Below are 20,107 nucleotides of genomic sequence, written 5' to 3' on the forward strand. Positions count from 1 at the left end.
TGAAGCTTTCCACTTTTGTCTAAGTGTCCCCTGTTAGTTAATATCTGTGAGATGATTGATCTACTACTACCTGTTAAGTCCTAGAGCCTTCCTTTTTGTTTGTTTGTTTGTTTGTTTGTTTGAAGATTTTATTTATTTATTTGACACAGAGAGAGATACATCAAGAGAAGGAATACGGGCAGGGGAAGTGGGAGAGGGAGAGAAGCAGGCTTCCCTCTGAGAAGGGGGTGCGATGCAGGGCTGGATCCCAGGACTCTGGGATCATGACCTGAGCCAAAGGCAGATGCTTAACAACCGAGCCACCCAGGCGCCCCAGTCCTAGAGCCTTCTTAAAGATAAGCATATTTTCTCATTCCCAGTTTTTGATCCAAATGGGTTTATTAGCAAAGCAGTTTCACCTGATACCTGATTTTAATGCTATAGTGTTTGGTAACCTGTATATGCTTTGTCTTTGCTCTTCTGTAATCCACTGGAATTCAACAGACATTTGCCTACCACTTACTCTCTGCTGAGCATACAAGGCTAAATGACATGTGTGCAGTGGCCTTTGGAGCTCACAGTCTGAGGAGAAGAGAGTGGGGGTATGGGTGCACACATATAACTAATACCATGTGATAGAAATTTCACAGTAGTTGTCTACTGCTAATGGGAACAGACATTTAGGCAATTTGTTTTCTTTTAGATGAGCTGAAGTAAGAAGTGATGTTTAAGTGTGGTTGAAGGGCAATAAAGAATTTGGTCTCAGCTGGAGGGGGAAAATTATTCCAGACAGAAGGAAGAACAAAGATAGGTTGCTTGAGAGTTCAGAATCATGTTTTTGACACGTATGTAAAGGTTTTCTGTGGCTCGAATGGTGGGGGCCAGGAGAACTAAAAAGAGTCGGGGCAGACCTGGAGCCCCCATTTAGAATGCTCTTCCTGGCTTTGTTCTCGGTCTTCACTTCTGGCTTTGGCTCTGCTACTGAATCTTTGGAACTTTATGGAAGTCATTCACTCTGGTCTTCACTTTCCTCCTCTGTAAAGAAGGAGGGCTGAATGACCTGATTTGTTAGATTGCTTCCAACCTGAAAAGGAAGAGTCTTTGAAGAAACTGCCCTACTTCTCTGCACTCTGCTGTAGCCTTTGTGTAAAGAATTCTATCAGACTGGAACAAACCAAGGAGAGTTTTTTGAGTATGAATAGAATCCTTGCATTCTTACTTGGTTTTATCCTCTTTTATCTTTTTCCTTCCTTTCCCTAGGTAAACTTACACCTGGCTAAGGCAGGATTGCCATTTGTACATACCTAGACTGTCCTCTCACAAATTTGTAGATACTTATCAACATTCATGTTGCATCCCTGCTTTGCCCTTTGGATGTAGCTGACAGGGTCACAATGCCTTCTGGACCAGTCATAGTAGAAATGTCCAATCAATTAACTTAATGTCAAACCCATAACACACAGGGAGACCAAACTTCTTACCAGTAGAATTGCAAGCTTCTCAGCTGTAGTTCAGGTCTGAAAATAATGGTATATTATACTGGAATACAGATGAAAATTTAAGGTTAAAAAGCCTTTTTCCTCAGAGATGAAGCCAGTGATACTTGTTTACTACTTCAAATTAATAATTACTTTAGCATTTTAAAAAATTTTATATTTTTTAAAGTACTTTTATTTACACCAGTAGTTGAATTTAGCACATATTCTGAGAACTTACTATTGTTAGGTACTGTACTGTCCGCCTTAAAATAAAATAAGCAATTATTTTACCATCAGAATGGGTTTAATCAGGAACAGCAGAGGAATTGCAATCTGGGACAAGTAAAATGCTAGCAAATGCCACAGGCAAGTCCATAGAACAAAGGAAAGGAATGCTCCTTTACAGAGAAAATAGGGGAGTTGGGAGGGGCTGTTATAAACAAAAGGCCACTGGTATAAACTCTGGCTGATTGGCAACAGTCTCTCATTGGCTGGGCTGTTGCCAGGCAAGGAGAAAATCTTCCTACCTCCTGCTGTGGTAGTAAAATGGGTTTTTTTCCTTTGGAGAATGCAAGGTCTGTCTCTTTCTGTTGAGTCTGCAAAGTGGGGCAACTAGTGGTACAACTTGAGCTCCTTATGTTCTAGCCTCCTGACTCCATTTTCCATGAGGTTTCCTTTATTAAGATTCACAGACTATGTTATAAGGATATTAAGTTGCATTAGACATGGACCCTGCCCTCTAGAACAGATTTCACTATAATTTGAGCAATATCTTACTATGACATTAAATATGAATTTCAATCTATTGTGATAAATAAGAATCTGTACAAATTATTTTTAAAAGACTAGCTGAAGAGAAAGTAGCCCAGGGTGGGGACTGAGTAAATAAAGTAAATCATGAGAATGGTTGAAATTTTCCAATGGAGAGAAGAGTAGAGTCCCAAAGAGAGAACCTAGAAATGATTTTATATTAGGATGAAGGACAAAAGAAGAGGCCACAAAGATGAAGTAAAAATAAGTGGCACAGCAGAAAACAAAGCAATAATAATATTAAATGCATAGAATAGAATCATGAAAAAATGATCAAGGGAAGAAGAATCCCAAGGCATAGAATGAGCAGGTGCTACCAACAGCATCAGAAGAACTCCTGAAGAGCCCTTGACATTTAGCAATACGGAGATCACCAGGGAACTCTGCTAGGGAAATTTTAGTGGAGCATGGAAAATGGAGGCCAGACTGTAGTGAATTAATGGGAAATAAAGAAGCAGACACAGCATGGATAGGCTGTAGTTTCAAGAGACTCCACTGGGAAATGAAGGAAGGGGAGGGAGGTAACTAGAGGAAGTGAGGTCAGAGGAAAGTGGTTTTTTGGTTTGGTTTGGTTTGGTTTTTTTTTCTAATTTAAATTCTATTTCATATACAGTGCAAGGTTGGGGGGGGTGGTTCCCACACACAAAGACATGAGAACTTTATTTTGAAAAAATTAGAAAGATAATGACCACCCTGGAACAGTGACATGATGAAAACTGAGCTTTTATCCCCACAGCTGTTCATGACTGAAGCTCAACCAAAACTGAATGTTAAAAAATCATGGTAGATTCAGAAGCAGGGCCTGTAATTGGGAACTGAGGGGTTAATGTGATTGGCTCAGACATGAGCCTTTCTTTATCTCAGCTTCATCATGGGTGATAGGGCCTTTTTAAAAAAAATTTTAAATCCAATTAATTAACATATAGTGTAGTATTAGTTTTAGAGGTAGAGTTCAGTGATTCCTCGGTCTTATGTAATACCCAGTGCTCATTATATCACCTGCCCTCCTTAATATATATCACCCAGTTACCCTTTTTTGCCACCCTCCTCCCCTCCAGCAACCCTCAAAAAGTTTGTTTTCTATGGTTAAGAGTCTCTTATGTTTTGTCTCTCTCTCTGATTTCCTCTGGGTTTTTTTTTTTTCTTCCCCTCCCTTCCCCTATGATCCTCTATTTCATTTCTTAAATTCTACATAGGAATGAGATCATAGGATAATTGACTTTCTCTGAGTGACTTATTTTTTTTTTTAAAGATTTTATTTATTTATTTGACAGACAGAGATCACAAGTAGGCAGAGAAGCAGGCAGAGAGAGAGAGGGGGAAGCAGGCTCCCCACCGAGCAGAGAGCCCGATGCGGGGCTCGATCCCAGGACCCTGAGATCATGACCTGAGCCGAAGGCAGAGGCTTTAACCCACTGAGCCACCCAGGTGCCCCTCTGAGTGACTTATTTCGCATAGCATAATACCTTCTAGTTCCATCCACATTGTTGTAAATAGCAGTATTTCTTTTTTTGGTACCTAAGTAGTATTCCATTGTATATTTATACCACATCTTCTTTATCCATTCATGTGTTGATGGACATCTGGGCTCTTTCCGTAGTTTGACTATTGTGGACATTGCTGCTATAAATATTGGGGTGCAGGTACCCCTTTGATCACATTTGTATCTTTAGGGTAAATACCAGTAGTGCCATTGCTGGGTCATAGGGTAGCTCTATTTTGAACTTTTGAGGAACCTCCATACTGTTTTCCAGAGTGGCTTCAGCAGCTTGCATTCCCACCAACAATTTAAGAGGGTTCCCCTTTCTGTACATCTTCACCAACATCTGTTGTTTCTGGACTTTTTTAGCCATTCTGACCGGTGTGAGGTGGTGTCTCATTGTGGTTTTGATTTGTATTTCCCTGATGCTGAGTGATGTTGAGTGTTTTTTCACACGTCTGTTGGCCATTTGTAGGACTTCTTTGGAGAAACATCTGTTCATGTCCTCTGCCCATGTCTTCATTGGATTATTTGTTCTTTGGGTGTTGAGTTTGAGAAGTTCTTTGTAGATTTTGGATACTAGCCCTTTATCTCATAAAACATTTGTGAATATCTTCTCCCATTCTCTCTGTTGTCTTTTGGTTTTATTGACTGTTTCCTTTGCTGTGCAAAAGCTTTTGATCTTGAAGTCCTAATAGTTTATTTTTGCCTTTGTTTCCCTTGCCATTGGAGATGTGTCTAACCAGAAGTTGCTGAGACCAAGGTCACAGAGGTTGCTTCCTATGTTCTCCTTCAGAATTTTGATGGATTTCTGTCTCACACTTAGGTCTTTAACCCATTTTGAATTTATTTTTGTATATGGTATAAGGAAATGGTCCAGTTTCATTCTTCTGCATGTGGCTGTCCAGTTTTCCCAACACTGTTTGTTAAAGAGACTGTCCTTTTTCCATTGGATGGTCTTTTCTGCTTTGTCGAATATTAGTTGACCATGGAGTTAAAGTCCATTTCTGGGTTCTCTGTTCTGTTCCATTAATCTATGTGTCTGTTTTTGTGCCAGTACCATACTGTCTTGTTGATTATACTTTGTAATAGAGCTTGAAGTCCAGAATTGTGATGCTACCAGCTTTGGTTTTCTTTTTCAGCATTCCTTTGGCATTTTGGGGTCTTCTCTGATTCCATACAAATTTTAGGATTATTTGTTCCAGCTCTGAAAAAAAGTTGATGGTATTTTGATAGGGATTGCATTGAATGTGTAGATTGCTCTAGGTAGCATAAACATTTAAACAATGTTTGTTCTTCTAATCTGTGAACATGGAACATTTTTCCATTTCTTTGTGTCTTCCTCAATTTCTTTCTTGAGTATTCTAAGTTTTCTGAGTGCAGATCTTTGCCTCTTTGCTTAGATTTATTCCTAGGTATCTTAATGGTTTTGGGTGCAATTGTAAATGGGATTGACTCCTTATTTTCTCTTTCTTCTGTCTTACTGTTAGTGTATAGAAATGTAGCTCATTTCTCTGCATTGATTTTGTATCCTGCCATGCTGAATTCCACTATGATTTCTAGCAATTTTGAGGTGGAGTATCATGTCATCTTCAGAGAGTGAGAGTTTGACTTCTTCTTTGCCAATTCGGATACCTTTTATTTATTTTTGTTGCTTGATTGTGAGGCTAGGACTTCTAGTGCTATGTTAAACAACAGTGGTGATAGTAGGCATCCTGTCGTGTTCCTAACCTTAGGGGAAAGGCTCTCAGTTTTTCCCCATTGAGAATGGTATTTGCTGTGGGTCTTTGGTATATGGCTTTTGTGGTATTGAGGTATGTTCCCACTATCCCTACACTATGAAGAGTTTTAATCAAGAAAGGATGCCCTACTTTGTCAAATGCTTTTTCTGCATCTATTGAGAGACTCATGTGGTTCTTGTCCTTTCTTTTATTAATGTAGTGTATCACATTGATTGATTTGCAGATACTGAACCATCCTTGCAGCCCAGGAATAAATCCCACTTGGTCCTGGTGAATAATCCTTTTAATATACTGTTGGATCCTATTGGCTAGTATCTTGGTGAGGATTTTGACATCCATGTTCATCAGGAATATTGGTCTGCAATTCTTTTTGGTGGGGTCTTTTCTGGTTTTGGGATCAAGGTAATGCTGGCCTCATAGAATGAGCTTGGAAGTTTTCCTTCCATTTCTATGTTTTGAAACAACTTCAGAAGAATAGGTGTTAATTCTTCTTTAAATATTTGGTAGAATTCCCCTGAGAAGCCATTCAGCCCTGGACTTTTATTTGTTGGGAGATTTTTGATGACTACTTCAGTTTTGTTGCTGGTTATGGGTCTGTTCAGGTTTTCTATTTCTTCCTGGTTCAGTTTTGGTAGTTTATACATCTCTAGGAATGCATCCATTTCTTCTAGATTGCCTAATTTGTTGCCATATAGTTGCTCATAATATGTTTTTAGGATTGTATTTCTTCAGTGTTGGTTTTGATCTCTCCTCTTTCATTCATGATTTTATTTATGTGGGTCCTTTCTCTTTTCTTTTTGAATATATATTTTTGAATATATTTTCTTTTTCTTTTTGAATAATAATAATATTAATTCTTTCAAAGAACCAGCTCCTATTTTTGTTGATCTGTTTGACTGTTCTTTTAGTTTCTGTTTCATTGATTTCTACTCTAATCTTTATTAATTCTCTTCTGTTGGGTTTAGGCTCTATTTGCTGTTCTTTCTCCAGCTCCTTTAGGTATAAAGTTAGGTTGTGTATTTGAGACTTTTTTGTTTCTTGAGAAAGGCTAGTATTGTTATGTATTTCCCTCTTAGGACTGCCTTTGCTGCATCCCAAAAGTTTTGAACAGTTGTGTTTTCATTTTCATTTGTTTCCATGATTTTTTTTTTCATTCTCCTTTTAATTTCCTGGTTGACTCATTCATTCTTTAGTAGGATGTTAACCTCTAAGTATTTGAGTTCTTTCTGACTTTTCTCTTGTGATTAAGTTCAAGTTTCAAGGCATTGTGTTCTGAAAATAAGCAAGGAATGATCCCAGTCTTTTGGTACCAGTTGAGAACTGATTTGTGACCCAGTATGTGAACTATTTGGGAGAATGTTCCATATGCACTGTCGAAGAATGTGTATTCTGTTGCTTTGGGTTGTAATGCTCTGAATATATCTGCGATGTCCATCTGGTGCAGTGGTTGTTCACAGCCCTTGCTTTCTTGTTCTTCTGCTTAGATGATCTGTCCATTTCACTGAGTGAGGTGTCAAAGTCCTCTGCTATTATTGTATTATTATCAATGTTTTCCTTTGATTTTGTTATTAATTGGTTTATATAATTGGCTGCTCCCATGTTAGGGGCATAAATATTTACAATTGTTAGTTCTTCTTCTTGTTGGGTGGGCCCTTTAATTCTGATACAGTGTCCTTCCTCATCTCTTATTATAGTCTTTCATTTAAAATCTAATTTGTCTAATAGAAGGATTGCTACCCCCTCTTCTTTTGATGTCCATTAGCTTAAAAATGGTTTTCTACCACTTCACTTTCAATCTGGTGGTGTCTTTAGTCTAAAATGAGTCTTGCAGACAACATATTGATGGATCTTGCTTTTTTATGCCATCTGATACCCTGTGTCTTTTGATTGTGGCATTTAGCTCATTTATATTCAGAGTAATGATTGAAAGGTACTAAGTTAGTGCCATTGTATTACATGTAAAGTCACTGTTTTTTATTATCGTCTCTGTTCCTTTCTGGTCTGTTACTTTTGGGCTCTCTCATCATGCTTAATATTTCTTGCAGGGCTGGTTTAGTGATCACAAATTCTTTCAGTTTCTGTTTCTCTTGAAAGCTTTTTATCTCTCCTTCTATTTTGAATGACAGCCCTGCTGGATAAAGATTTCTTGCCTGCATATTTTTCTCGTTTAGCACCCTGAATATATCATGCCAGTCCTTTCTGGCCTGCCAGGTCTCTGTGGATAAGTCTACTGCCAGTCTAATATTTCTACCTTTGGAGGTTACAGACTGCTTGTCCTGAGCTGCTTTCAGGATTTTCTGTTTGTCTCTGAGATTTGCAAGCTTCACTATTATATGTCGAGGTGTTGATCTATTTTTATTGATTCTGAGAGGGGTTCTCTGTGCCTCCTGGACTTGAATGCCCATTTCCTTCCCCAGAGTGGGGAAGTTCTCCACTATAATTTATAACAGTATACCTTCTGCCTCTCTTTTTCTCTGTATATCTCTTTCTCTTTCTTTCTCCTTTCTCTTTTTCTGAGATCCCAGTTATTCTAATATTGTTTCACTTTATGGTATCACTTATCTCTCAAATTTTCCCCTCGTGATACAATAGTTGTTTATCTCTTTTTCTTAGGTGCTTTATTCTTCATCATTTGGTCTTCTGTATCACTAATCGAACTTCCATTTTAATTGCCTCTTAGTAATAACCTTTTTTATTTCGACTTTAATAGATTTTAGTTCTTTTATTTCTCCAGAAAGTGATTCTCTAGTGTCTTCTATGCTTTTTCAAGCCCAACTAGTATCTTTATATTCATTATTCTGAACTCTCGTTCTGACATCTTATCTCCTTACTGATTATGTCCCTGGCAGTCAGTAGTGCCTCTTGTTCTCTTTTTTGAGGTGAGTTTTCTGTTTTGTCATTCTTGCAGAAAGTGGTTGCTTTTCTATCTGTAGAATAGAAAATTTGTAGAGGTGCATCTATTCTTTCCTTAGATCTCCAGTTGAGTTCGCAGGTGTTCAGAAAGATTTGATAGCTATCTAGCTGGATTCCTGGGAACAGACAAAATTAACATCTTCTCTCCACCATCTTGGACTCGGCTCACGGTTTTGGTTTTTAAATGAGAGAACTTTGTAGGGTTGTATATAAACTCCCAGAAAGTCAGCAGAGAGAGGAAAGATGAAGATGTACCACAAGCCCAGAGGGGTGGGAACATGGGCTTGAACGTCACTAGGAGAAAGACCTTGTCTTCCGAAACTTGGGGGACACACAGATGCAGTAGAATCAGATACATGCCATTGTAGATCAGGGGAACACATGTTGTTGCACTCCTATGAATACTTCAGTTTTCTGTTTCCCTAGCTAAGTTGTGATGTGGCCCCTTTGATCCACAGGGATGGGTTGTGTGTGGCTAGGGGCTTGGCAGCATGGAGAGTGCTTAGAAGGCAGGCTGAGGGAATAGGAGGGGAAGATGGCCAAGGATTGCCGATGGGCCCGTGACAGCAGCCTCAGTCCACAGTAAGGGCTAATTTTCCACCTTCAGCAGTGCCTACCATCTAGGGCTGAGAAAGTAAAAAGGCTGATGTTGAGCTGATCTTGTGGTGTTGATGCTGGCAGAAGGACTGGCATACCTGGAAACTAAGGGTGAATCTGTCATAGAAGTGGTCTGAGCTGCTTCAGGAAATAAGTCCAGAAGGCATTGCTCAGCCTAAGAGAATGTGGATATCAAAGACTATTATTTTTGTCTGTAGTGGGAGTGGTGAGGGGCAGGAACTGGGATGATAGAAGATCACAGGCAGACAGCAAGAGAGAGCCATTTTTATATGGAATAATCTGAGCAGTGATTTAATGGAGTTAATACCAAGTGGTCAGATGCCATTCATGTGGATATTGAAGGATCCAGGTTTCAAAGGGAGGTCCATATATTGGAAGATGCAGACAATAAGGAACATTAAATGCAGCTCTGTCAAGATGAACCCACAGGAGGTTGGACTTTCTGTATACTGAGAAGTGATAATTGACTTCATTTTTTAAACTCAAGTGAATGAACACAAATAGAAACGAGTAGTTAGTAGGTTAACTGGTCATCAAAAAATATTTTTAAATCAATTACTTTTCTTACCAACAGTAAGAAAAACAAAATTGAAGGAAAATTGAAGAAGAAACAAATTGAAGAAAAAACAAACAAAATTGAAGAAAAAACAAATTGGAGGAAAATGTACAAACAACAGGAAATATGAAACAACCAGAAATAAGTTTAAGAAGACTTAAAAATAATACAGCTGCCAGAGACAACTTAATTAATAGAGAGATGTACCTTCTTTGAAAGGGAAGAAAAACTTGACATCATATAGATAGTTGTGTTCCTTAAATTTCAGTGACTCTCTGAAGTGTTATAAACTGAATCTAAAATTCCTCTGAAAGAATAAGCTTGTGAGAATATCCAGGCTAAATCTAAATGATAGAAGGTAGACTTGTGGCTTGTTGTGATGGATTCTCAAGCTCTAGGATTTAACTTTAACACATATAATCTGTTAGCTCCTGATCTCATTACCAACCACCTTTATTTTTATTCTTTTCATTTATTAGAGAGAGAGGGAGAGCAAGCACAAGCAGCAGGGAGGACAGAGGTAGAGGGAGATGCAGACTCCCTGCTGAGCAGGAAGCCTGACAAGAGATTTGATCCCAGGACCCTGGGGATCATGACCTGAGCCAAAGGCAGATACTCAACTGACTGACCCCCCCAAGCACCCCTAGGATTTAACTTTAGCACATCTAACCTGTTAACTCCTGATGTCATCGCCAGCCACCTTCAACTGAATATTTGCATCACTCATAATTTTGAAACAAACTCAGTCAAAACGTTATTTAAAATGTATTTTCAAAGGTGTATTCAAATTTATGCATTATAAAATTAGAGATTTCCCGTAAGGCTCATGCTTAAAATTTCCCCCTAAACATTTATTTGATATCTGTTCTGGTTTAAGACATTGAGCATAACCGGTGTCCCAAAATCCAATGTTGTCCCTTTTCTTCCTTCTTTTTTTAAAAGACATTTTAAACAGATTAACATGTGTGATTAGAACAAGCTCATGGTAATAATCTTGACCACCACAGATCGTAGCAAAAAATAGAAATCACTAGTAATTTTATCTCCAAAACAAAATTCAAACATGGTTTGTATTTTGATTTTGGATAGTGCATTTGACTAATATAGGAACTTCATACCTGAAGGTAGCATTACATACTTATCATTAATGAAGATTATTTTTCTAGAAGTACTGGTTTGTGCTGATAAATTTACCCCTCTTTCCCAGCCCGCATTGTAAGATCACTGCGAGAAAGAATAAAAACTAGCCACTTTGCTTCTTGCTTGGCCTAATAATCTTTGGCTTGGTTTCCATTCACTTCAGTAGTTACAAGATTTTAATGGGTAAGAGACTTAAGACTTCCGCTTTCACAACCACTCATTTATGGAGTTCACAGTCAGATTTTACCAGAAACCATATGGCTCAAGCCTACCCAAAATGACCTGTCATGGAAGAGAAGAAAGGGCTTCAGCTTTATTTGTATTCTCTGTCCTAGTTTTGGTTAAGAGTTGTTTCATTCTGTGTGTTCCTGTCTTAGGCCAGGCTCCCATTAATTAGTAAGAAAACAGGACACGCCAGGCAAAAGCTTGAGGCTACAGAGCCCACTCACACTCTCTTCCACATTTTCCTCCTCCTGTCTCCAAAGACACCCCTTTAGTTGGTCACCTACTGCTGTGCCCCCTTTGTAAAACCAGCCTTCTCTCAGCAGTGGCAGGAGGATGCTAACAGCGACTTCATGAATTGGTGGTGGTATGTTCATAACAGTAAAAGAGAGAGATGCCTTCTAGTACCCCCTCCCCAGGTCTGGCTTACCTTTTCAGAGATCATTCCAAAGAAATATAGGGGAGGATAATGGGCTGGGGGTTGGAGGAGCAAACAGGGCTGGTGGAAAGGGGATTGCGGTATACTACAAAAGATGGGCTTGCCATTATCTCCCACAATTTAGCCAACAATACTGTGCAGGTAGCTACTCTTGAAACAAGCTAGCCTTCAGCTTAGAAAAGACATTGCCTCTGCCTTCTTTCTAAGATAACCTGACAATTTAATATTTGAAGCTGTTTAAAGAGAGAGTAGGAATTACTGTTACATTAAAGCTCTTTTTCATGGACAAGATTCTAGGGGTTTTGTTCTAAGAATTGGCAAGAACTTCTTGCAAAGATCAGGGGGCAGTTGTCATTTGTGGCATGTATTTATGATGGACAAAGTCTGAGAACCAAATACTGTTGAGAGAGAGCTGATCTTTGCACCTAGAATGCCATATTTTATTTCAAACCCACATACTGCTTTCTTTTTAGATGCTTACCTTCCATCCCTTTCCTGTGCCCAGGAGGGCTGACCTAACCCTGCAAGGAAAGCCCAGACAGCCTCAAGTACTAGCGCAGCCCAGAACCTCATTGACAAATAATATTGATGGGTTAGAGGAAATGGATGGTTGTGCTGTCACATCACCATGTGTGTCTGCTGAGCAGCAGGTTTCTCTCAAGAATATCTCTTGGATTTTGAAAGGCAGAGTTTGGCGGGGGAGTGGAGAAGAGCAAGTGTAGCATGAGCTGCAGGCAGGATATATTTGTGGCACTAGTATCCCACCCACTGTCATAGTGGCTCATCCATTTCGATACATTGTGCTCACAATGACAACCATCTTCTTTTTGACCCATGTACTTGCAAATCTCTTTTCCTTCATCCCCAAGAAGACCTAATTTGGCCCAGGTGTTGAGATTAGGGGCTATTTCTGTTTCTTCTCCCCAAAGTAGCCAGAGCAGCTAGGCCCCCAAGAAAAGAGACCCCTAGCCCATGGAGATACCAAAGGGTTACCTCCTATTGTGAACCTGGTGACAGCCATGGATTAATGCAGGGAGTGTGAACTCTTTCAAGTCCCATACTGGATACTCTGAATATCCAACATGTGTCCAGAGATGATTTAGTTCACTCTAACCCTAAGCACTGCAGAGGGAGAAAATAATTTTCTCTCTACTCTTCTGAGTCCTTAGCTGAGACTTCCATAATGAAAGGTAGATTCACAGGAGAAGAACATTATTAACATGTTGGCCTTATGTATATGTGGGAGATACCCAGAGAAAAATGAGTAACTCAGAGAGGTGGCTTTAGACCTCAGTATTAAATTCCATCTTTTTAGGGAGAGGGGAGGGAGGATATGGGCCTCTCAGGGGACAATAAATGATTTTTATGAAAGATGAAGGGACTGAAGAAGAATAGGCAGGAGGTATAACAATTTCTGACGGTTTGTCTGGGTGGTGTGTTGTGAACTTCTAGCCTATTCTTTTGTGATGAGTCAATCCTTCATACTTGATGGAACTCGCAAGGAAATCCTTTTGGAGAATCTGTCTTTAGGCAGGGAAGGGGAGGTCAGAGAAAGTCTCTTCATGCATTTGCTCTCCTTCAAATACCTACAGCTCAAAATAGTCCCCACACTGAAGCAGCATCTTTTGGGGTGACATGTCCTGCTATACTCTTCAATAATAATGTGTAATGATAATACCTTCCCTGAATGATAGCTAGATCTCACTTACTTTTTTTTTTTTTTTTTTTGAAAGAGTTTATTTATTTATTTGTGAGACCTAGAGAAAGCACAAGTTGGGGGAGGGACATAGTGAGCGGGAGAAGCAGACTTCCTGCTGAGCAGAGTCCCATGCAGGGCTCCACCCCAGGACCTCAAGATAATGAGCTGAGCTGAAGTCAGTTGCTTAATCCACTGAGCCACCCAGGTGCCCCTCACTTATTTTCTTAATCAGTTATAATTGTTAATCCTTTTTGGGTTTGATATTGGTATTGTGTTTATCTTTGCAGTGATAATGTAGGGATTTGCTTCAAAATAAACAGGATTTGGGAGAAGAGATGGATGAAATGAGATTAGCCATGAGTAAATAATCATTATTTTGTCTACTTTGTATATATCATAAAACTCATAGTAAACAGTTGGAAATTCTTTTTAATCATTTATGAAAATAAGTGGGAACTTTTAATTACTCAGTTAGCTGTGATGTAAACTAAGTATTAATCCCCAAAATTAGGCCAGCCTGAGTTTCTCTAATGAGATCTATGACCGATCTTCAAACAGTGTCACTATTCTGTGAACACCACCTACCTTCACTGGCCAAATAGAAAATGCATACACTATCCTATGCTCCTTTACCCCAAATTATTAAAAATGGAAAAATCTCTAATCAAGCATGATAGGAAAATTTCTTATCAAGCATGATAGGAAGAGAGCAGCTCTGTGCAGTGCAGCTCTGTAGTACATGCTGTGGGAATGGGGACCTGATGTGGACGCAAGAAAGCCAGAATCTCATTCAGAAACTGAAATGTGATAAACAACCCTTATGAAGATGCCCCTCCCAGAAACCACGTATTGGGCTGCTCTCAGGAAGCCACAGATCCTGGAATAGGTTCTTTTCCTTGAGCCTTATCCACTTCAGAGATGCAAAATGAAGAAAAGGAATCTTGTGTTCTTTGGGTTTCTTGGAACCTGCAATATCTAAGCATTGCCCTTTAGACTCTTCAAACAATAAAACCAACTAAGGTGTGATGGCCCCTCCCATCAGCAATGATGAGCTCATGCTGGCTTCATAAGGCTGACTCTCCTACCTGTCACCCAGTTTTCTGGGAAGAAACAGTAAAGCTTCCTCAATGGAAAGGTTCCTTCTTGACCCACAGTATTTGCTGTATCCTTTTGTCAGACCTTTGCCTGGAAGAATTGGAAGGGCAGGCCATTGCCTCATTAAAACCACCACTGACCAGTTGGGTCCAAGTTTGCCAGAACAGGGTCCACCCTCCAGTAGAAAATTTCTCTGGCCTTTCCCATGCCAATCTTCCCAAGTCCAGAAATCCCCAGTGAAGTACATCCCTTCCTGTTGCTATTTATGCTGTCTGGTGTAGCAAGAAAGGGCTCTGGGCTAGAAATCAGAATGCCTGGCCTCTAGTGCTGATTTGAGGAGCATGAAATACTTAAGCTAAATGAATAGAGCCCTTTCCTCCAAGGGATACAGAAAACCCTGGACCCTGCCCTTCAGGGGCTTATGATCCAAGGAGGGAAAAGACAAGCAAACTGTAGGCATTCATAATTTCAAAGCAAACCTCCCATTAAAGCATACAGTTGCCATGGCAGCCATACCTTATAGGGTACTGGGAGGGAGCATCTGAAAAGGAGAGTCAGCCCTCAGGGCACACTGGGCACTGGGCAGGGTTCCCTATAGGATGATGGTCAGCCAGAGCTAAATCTTGGAATATAATCAGTGCTTGCTGGGGACAGGAAAGACGTCTCAGGCAGCCCAAGCTTATGACTGGGGCAACATGACAGGAGGTTAAAAGCCAAAGAGGGAGGTTCCAAATTGCAGAGGGCCTCCTTAATTCATCTTCAGCTGCATCCTGTAGGCACTGGAGAACCAGAAGGGCTTTGATGGGATGTGGGTGGGGAGATGATGTAACTATCCTATCATATTTGGGTTTTTCCAAGATCACACGGTAAAGTGATCTTCCATGTAGATAGAAGGAGTGAGATGGAGAAAGTGTCTGTCAGAGCTCAGATGAGGTAGGGAGGTACAGTGGTCCAGGCAGAAGGCCTTGAGGATCCCGGCGAAGCCAGCAAAACTGGGAACGAATAAGCAGGGGCATAACTGGAGAATATTAAGGAGGTGAATTCCACAGGTCTTGGTGTCTGAATGAGTTTGGTGGGAAACAGGCAGTCAACATATGGGTTACAGAGGTTCTAGGCACTTAGGGTATTGTGTAGGCAGTCCCTCAGTCCTCTTATTTAGCTTCCTTATTTGTGACATTTGGATAATTGGTGTGGTACACACTCACCTTGTCCACATTTCATGAACACTGGTATGGTCATGCATGATACGGGTGAACGTGCTCTTTGCGAACAGCAATGCAAATTTAAAGTCTTTTCGGAAAATCCAGAACAAAGGGGTGGCAAGGGAGAGGGAGGAGGCAGAGAACAGGTGTTTGGCCAAGCATTGTATTTTCAGCACACGTAGAGAAAATGCGTATTTGTGGTGATAGAAATTAAGAACAGGAAATAAGGATGTCAAATGTAAGATCTGTTAAAATGTATCTAGGGGCCCCTGGGTGGCTTAGTGGGTTTAGCATCTAACTCTTGATCTCAGCTCAGGTCTAGATCTTAGGTGCTTGAGTTTAAAAAAAAAAAAAAAAAAAAAAAAATTCTGTTTAGGCTTACTGCTTATGTTTTCTTGAAAAAGGTACTAATTTTCATGTAGAAATTACACTAATTCTAATTCTTGTATCTGTGCGAGTTATCTTTAAAATACTGGGATAGACATTTCTTAACAACAGTGAGGAGTTATTCTATTACATATGTTAATACATATGATAATTACATATCATCTATATGATTAAATCATTATATTAATAATATGACATATGTTACTTATATCATATGTCATGATATAAATGTCAAATAATTCTCTGGCAATAATACATATAAAACATGGGGATGGAGTGCAGGGGAGAAAAACCCAGATAAGATACAGTTAATGGGTTTACTTTCTTGAGGAGCGTACATTAATACTTTTGAATCTTAAAACTCAAAGTAACCAAGAAAGTACTCTTTTATTATTTATTCCCGTAGGGTAGCATAAACTGTTCTTTGCTTAAGTATCTTGTTTGAAAGCGTTTTTGGTTAAACCAAGGCTTTTTAGAGGAAACTGTTTTCTCTAACGTATACATACTGCATTTTTAGAAAAGTGACAAGGGAACCTGGGTGGTGTAGTCCTTTAAGCTCCACCTCTTGATTTCCACTCAAGTTAGGATCTGAGGGTTGTCAGGTGGAGCCCTGCGTGGGGCTCCATGCTCAGTGTGGAATCTGCTTCTCTCCTTGACCCGTGCCACTCCCCTCATTCACATGCTCTCTCTCTCTCTCGCTCTCGCTCTCGCTCTCCCTCTCTAAAATAAATAAATAAATATTTTTAAAAATTTTAGTTTGCAAGTAAATAAAGAACAAAAAGCGACAGTGACTTTCTTGTCTAGTGGTTGAATCCCATTAATTTTCATTAGAAAGAAGCCCTGAGTCTTAGTAATACAAAGCACTTAAGCAAAGAGAATTTTCTCGTGCACTGATGACATCCAAAGAGCCTGTGTCCATTTCGGTCCCTGGGGGTGATGTGGCAGGAAGTCTGGAGCCGACCTCTGGAAATTCCTGTATGGCCCAGCCCGGTGAACATCCTGAGCTGTCCTCACACACAGGCAATTCTGAGCCATGAGATCAGAGGACAGAAGCCTGAGGAGGTAGCACTTTGAGTGGGGGAAACAAAGGAGAGACGGGTTTCCGGAGTGCTTTGTGGTGCTATTTTGGAGCCTTGTGGCAACTTATAACTCTGCTGCAATGTGCATGTACGTGGGTCTTTCAGCTCTCGGGCTTTTGATGTTTTTTGGGTTTTGTTTTATTTTGTTTTTAACCTGCATAGAACAGAAAGAGTTCCAGGAAATGAAGGGCATAAGAGGGAAGAAAGCTCTTGCATCATCAGAGATGACAGCCAGGGTGGCACGAGGCAGCCCCTTTCTCCTGTCTCCCGTGCTTCCCGTGCAAATGCCTCCTCCAGCAGCTGAGGGCCAAAGCAGCACAGCCTGTTCCCACGGACACAGTGGGGGCTCCTCAAAACAAGAACAAACATTGCTCTTCAAGTTGGCTTCCAGTGGCCCTGGATTGGGTGGGTTTTGGGTTGTTTTTTTTTTTTTTTTTAATGGTACTGTGCTATTAATAGGTGAAATATTCCTTTCTGGTTAAGTACATGTATTTCTGACATGATATATCCCCTCTGTCTCCGGAATAAAAGTTACTCTCATGCATGGTAACAAGAGAAATGAAACTTAATTCAGGAGGTATTTGTATTTTTTTTTTAAGATTTTATTTATTTATTTGACAGAGATCACAAGTAGGCAGAGAGGTACACAGAGTGGGAGGGGGAAGCAGGCTCCCTGCTGAGCAGAGAACCTAATGTGGGGCTTGATCCCAGGACCCTGGGATCATGACCTGAGCCGAAGGCAGAGGCTTAACCCACTGAGCCACCCAGGCGCCCCCAGGAGGTATTTATATTAACATAAATTCATGTTCTGCCCATGTTGCTTATAAGGCATGTCCTGCTTGGCCTGGGGGCAGTGGGTAGAGGTCTACTTTTTCCTTTCTCTCCTACCCCCTGGTCCTCTACCTTCTCTTTGTTGGAAGAGTACCTATAAATCCAGACTCCCTCACATTCCTCTCATCCAGGACCCATCTATCAGAGGTTAGAATGTCGTTATCTCAGGAGTATCATTTTAAAAAAAATTTTTTTATCTATATATTTTAGAGAGCGTTTGTGTATGAGTGGGGGTCAGAGGGAGAGGGAGAGAGAATCTCAAGCAGGCTCCTCACTGAGCATAGAGCCGGTCTCATGGGGCTCCATCTCACGACCCTGAGATAATGACCTGAGTCAAAATTGAGAGTCAGCTGTTCAACTAACTGAGCTACCCAGGCACCCTTCACAGGTATCCTTTTAAGAAAGTTGTGCCTCGGGGCACCTGGGTGCCTCCGTGGGTTAAGCCTCTGCCTTTGGCTCAAATCATGATCTCAGGGTCCTTGGATTGAGCCGCGCATTGGGCTCTCCGCTCAGCGGGGAGCCTGCTTCCCCCTCTTTGTGCCTGCCTCTCTGCCTACTTGCGATCTCTCTCTGTCAAATAAAAAAATCTCAAAAAAAAAAAAGTTGTGCCTCATTTTAGGGTAGGGCTCTGTTACTTTCTCAAAATTTTGAGGCTCCTCTGCTTACCAACACCTTTCTGCCTCAGCCACTTGATTTTTTTCTGATTGCACTCACCTCTCATGCTCTTCCGCTAAAGACACCTTCTCTTTGGCACTCCCAAGATCCATGTTAATTGTTCCTTTCTCTTTCCTTGCACACTCTAACGTTTTATGACTTCTGCCTGAAGCCTTTATCCTCCCAGTTTTGTACTATCCTTGGTCCTCTTTTCCTTCAAAATGTGGTTCCAAATTGTTATTCTTTGATGGAACCGCACACAGGCATTAACATCTTTAATCCGGGTTTTAATGAGGTTGATAGAACAGTGGATTTGGGTTTTTTTATGTGTGCCAATTGCCTTTATTTCAGATGTAAATCTGTTGAGAGCAGAGACTGTCCTTAAATATTTGTTCTTCCCTTCTTCCTTGCCATGTTCAGGATATGGTAGGTTCAAAGACGAGGCATGTGGCTATTTATCTTGGATATCAGATCTCTTCTGGTATAGAGGTATTTAGAAATTGTGGCCCTCCCCCAAGCTCATTGAAAGAACTTCTTAATTTTCCTTAAATTCTAGCATTCCTGCTCTGGGCAGTAAGCACATTTATGAATTTGAGCAGTTAGAAGTTCAACTTATATAAAACAGCTTTGCTTTTATCATTCAGAATTGCCTATAATTGCAAATGGCTGTTTTATCTTAGGGCATATTCTTTTTCTGTATCGTGCTCTGTAAATACATTCCCAGTGATCAAGTTGCTCTCCATATTCTAGGTTTTAATTTATAGTTATTTCTCAAGTACGTGAGGTACTTTCTGATCTTATTTAATACTTATGATACTTTGAGTACTTTCCGTGATAGCTATAGATTTGTTAATACTGTACTTTCTCTAAGTAATTTTTTCCTGGAGTTCATGCCCTTTTCTTTTCTTTTCTTTTTAAGATTTTATTTATTTATTTGACAGAGAGATCACAAGTAGGCAGAGAGGCAGAAGCAGGATCCCCGCGGAGCAGAGAGCCCAATGTGGGGCTTGATCCCAGGACCCTGAGATCATGACCCGAGCAGAGGCTTAACCCACTGAGCCACCCAGGCACCCCATCATGACCTTTTCTTTTGTATTCCTACCTTTCTGTTTTTCTAAGTGTTTCATTCTGCTTTTAAAATTTATTTCTTCCCCAAACACATCCTTCAGGCCAAAGCTTTAATAAATGTCCTTGAATATATCTTAGATACATGAAAATGGCTTATTCTGACATCTAGAAATTGCTCATGGAGAACAACTTCAAAAAAGGAGTGGAGATAGAAATATAAAAACTCTTTAAAGCCCTTGCCCATGAGAAAATTATATTCTTATTTAAAGGAGCCATATTAAACATATTTTTAGAAATTTTGTTAGCACTGAGCAAGGCAACATACAAAATACTATTTACATGCCGAGGCTGTAAGTAACAAAAGGGAACTCGCTGTCAGCATCATCAATTTGCCTTTCCTGGAAATTGGAAAAGTCAATTGCTGTCTCCTTGATGTATTTTCTTGTCATTTTATTTTGTTATTTTCCATTTGTGCTTGGCCTCAAAGTACCACTACTGAGAAGTTACTTAGTTTGATTATAATTCTGCTTGCAATCTTCGTTTCTTCCAACAATGAAGACAGTCTGAGTTGTCACAGGGATTCAAGTTCTCGCTTACCTAACTAATGATCAGTGTGAGGAATAAGTCTGTACACAGTGCTGATTAAGTGTAAGGGAAAGTGGAAAGACGACCTTTTCCTCCCTTCTGGCCCCTTCAACATGGCCCCCTTCCAATA

At 40.2% G+C, this 20,107-nt stretch overlaps 1 protein-coding gene across 15 annotated transcripts in view; it reads left to right on the forward strand.

Moving 5' to 3' along the window:
* Window positions 1–20,107, forward strand: part of GRAMD2B (GRAM domain containing 2B) — a 111,920-nt gene that overhangs the window by 52,420 nt on the left and 39,393 nt on the right. The gene's annotated exons all lie outside the window — the stretch shown is intronic.

The sequence above is a fragment of the Martes martes genome (assembly GCF_963455335.1).
Source record: "Martes martes genome assembly, chromosome: 5".
Classification (NCBI taxonomy): domain Eukaryota; kingdom Metazoa; phylum Chordata; class Mammalia; order Carnivora; family Mustelidae; genus Martes; species Martes martes.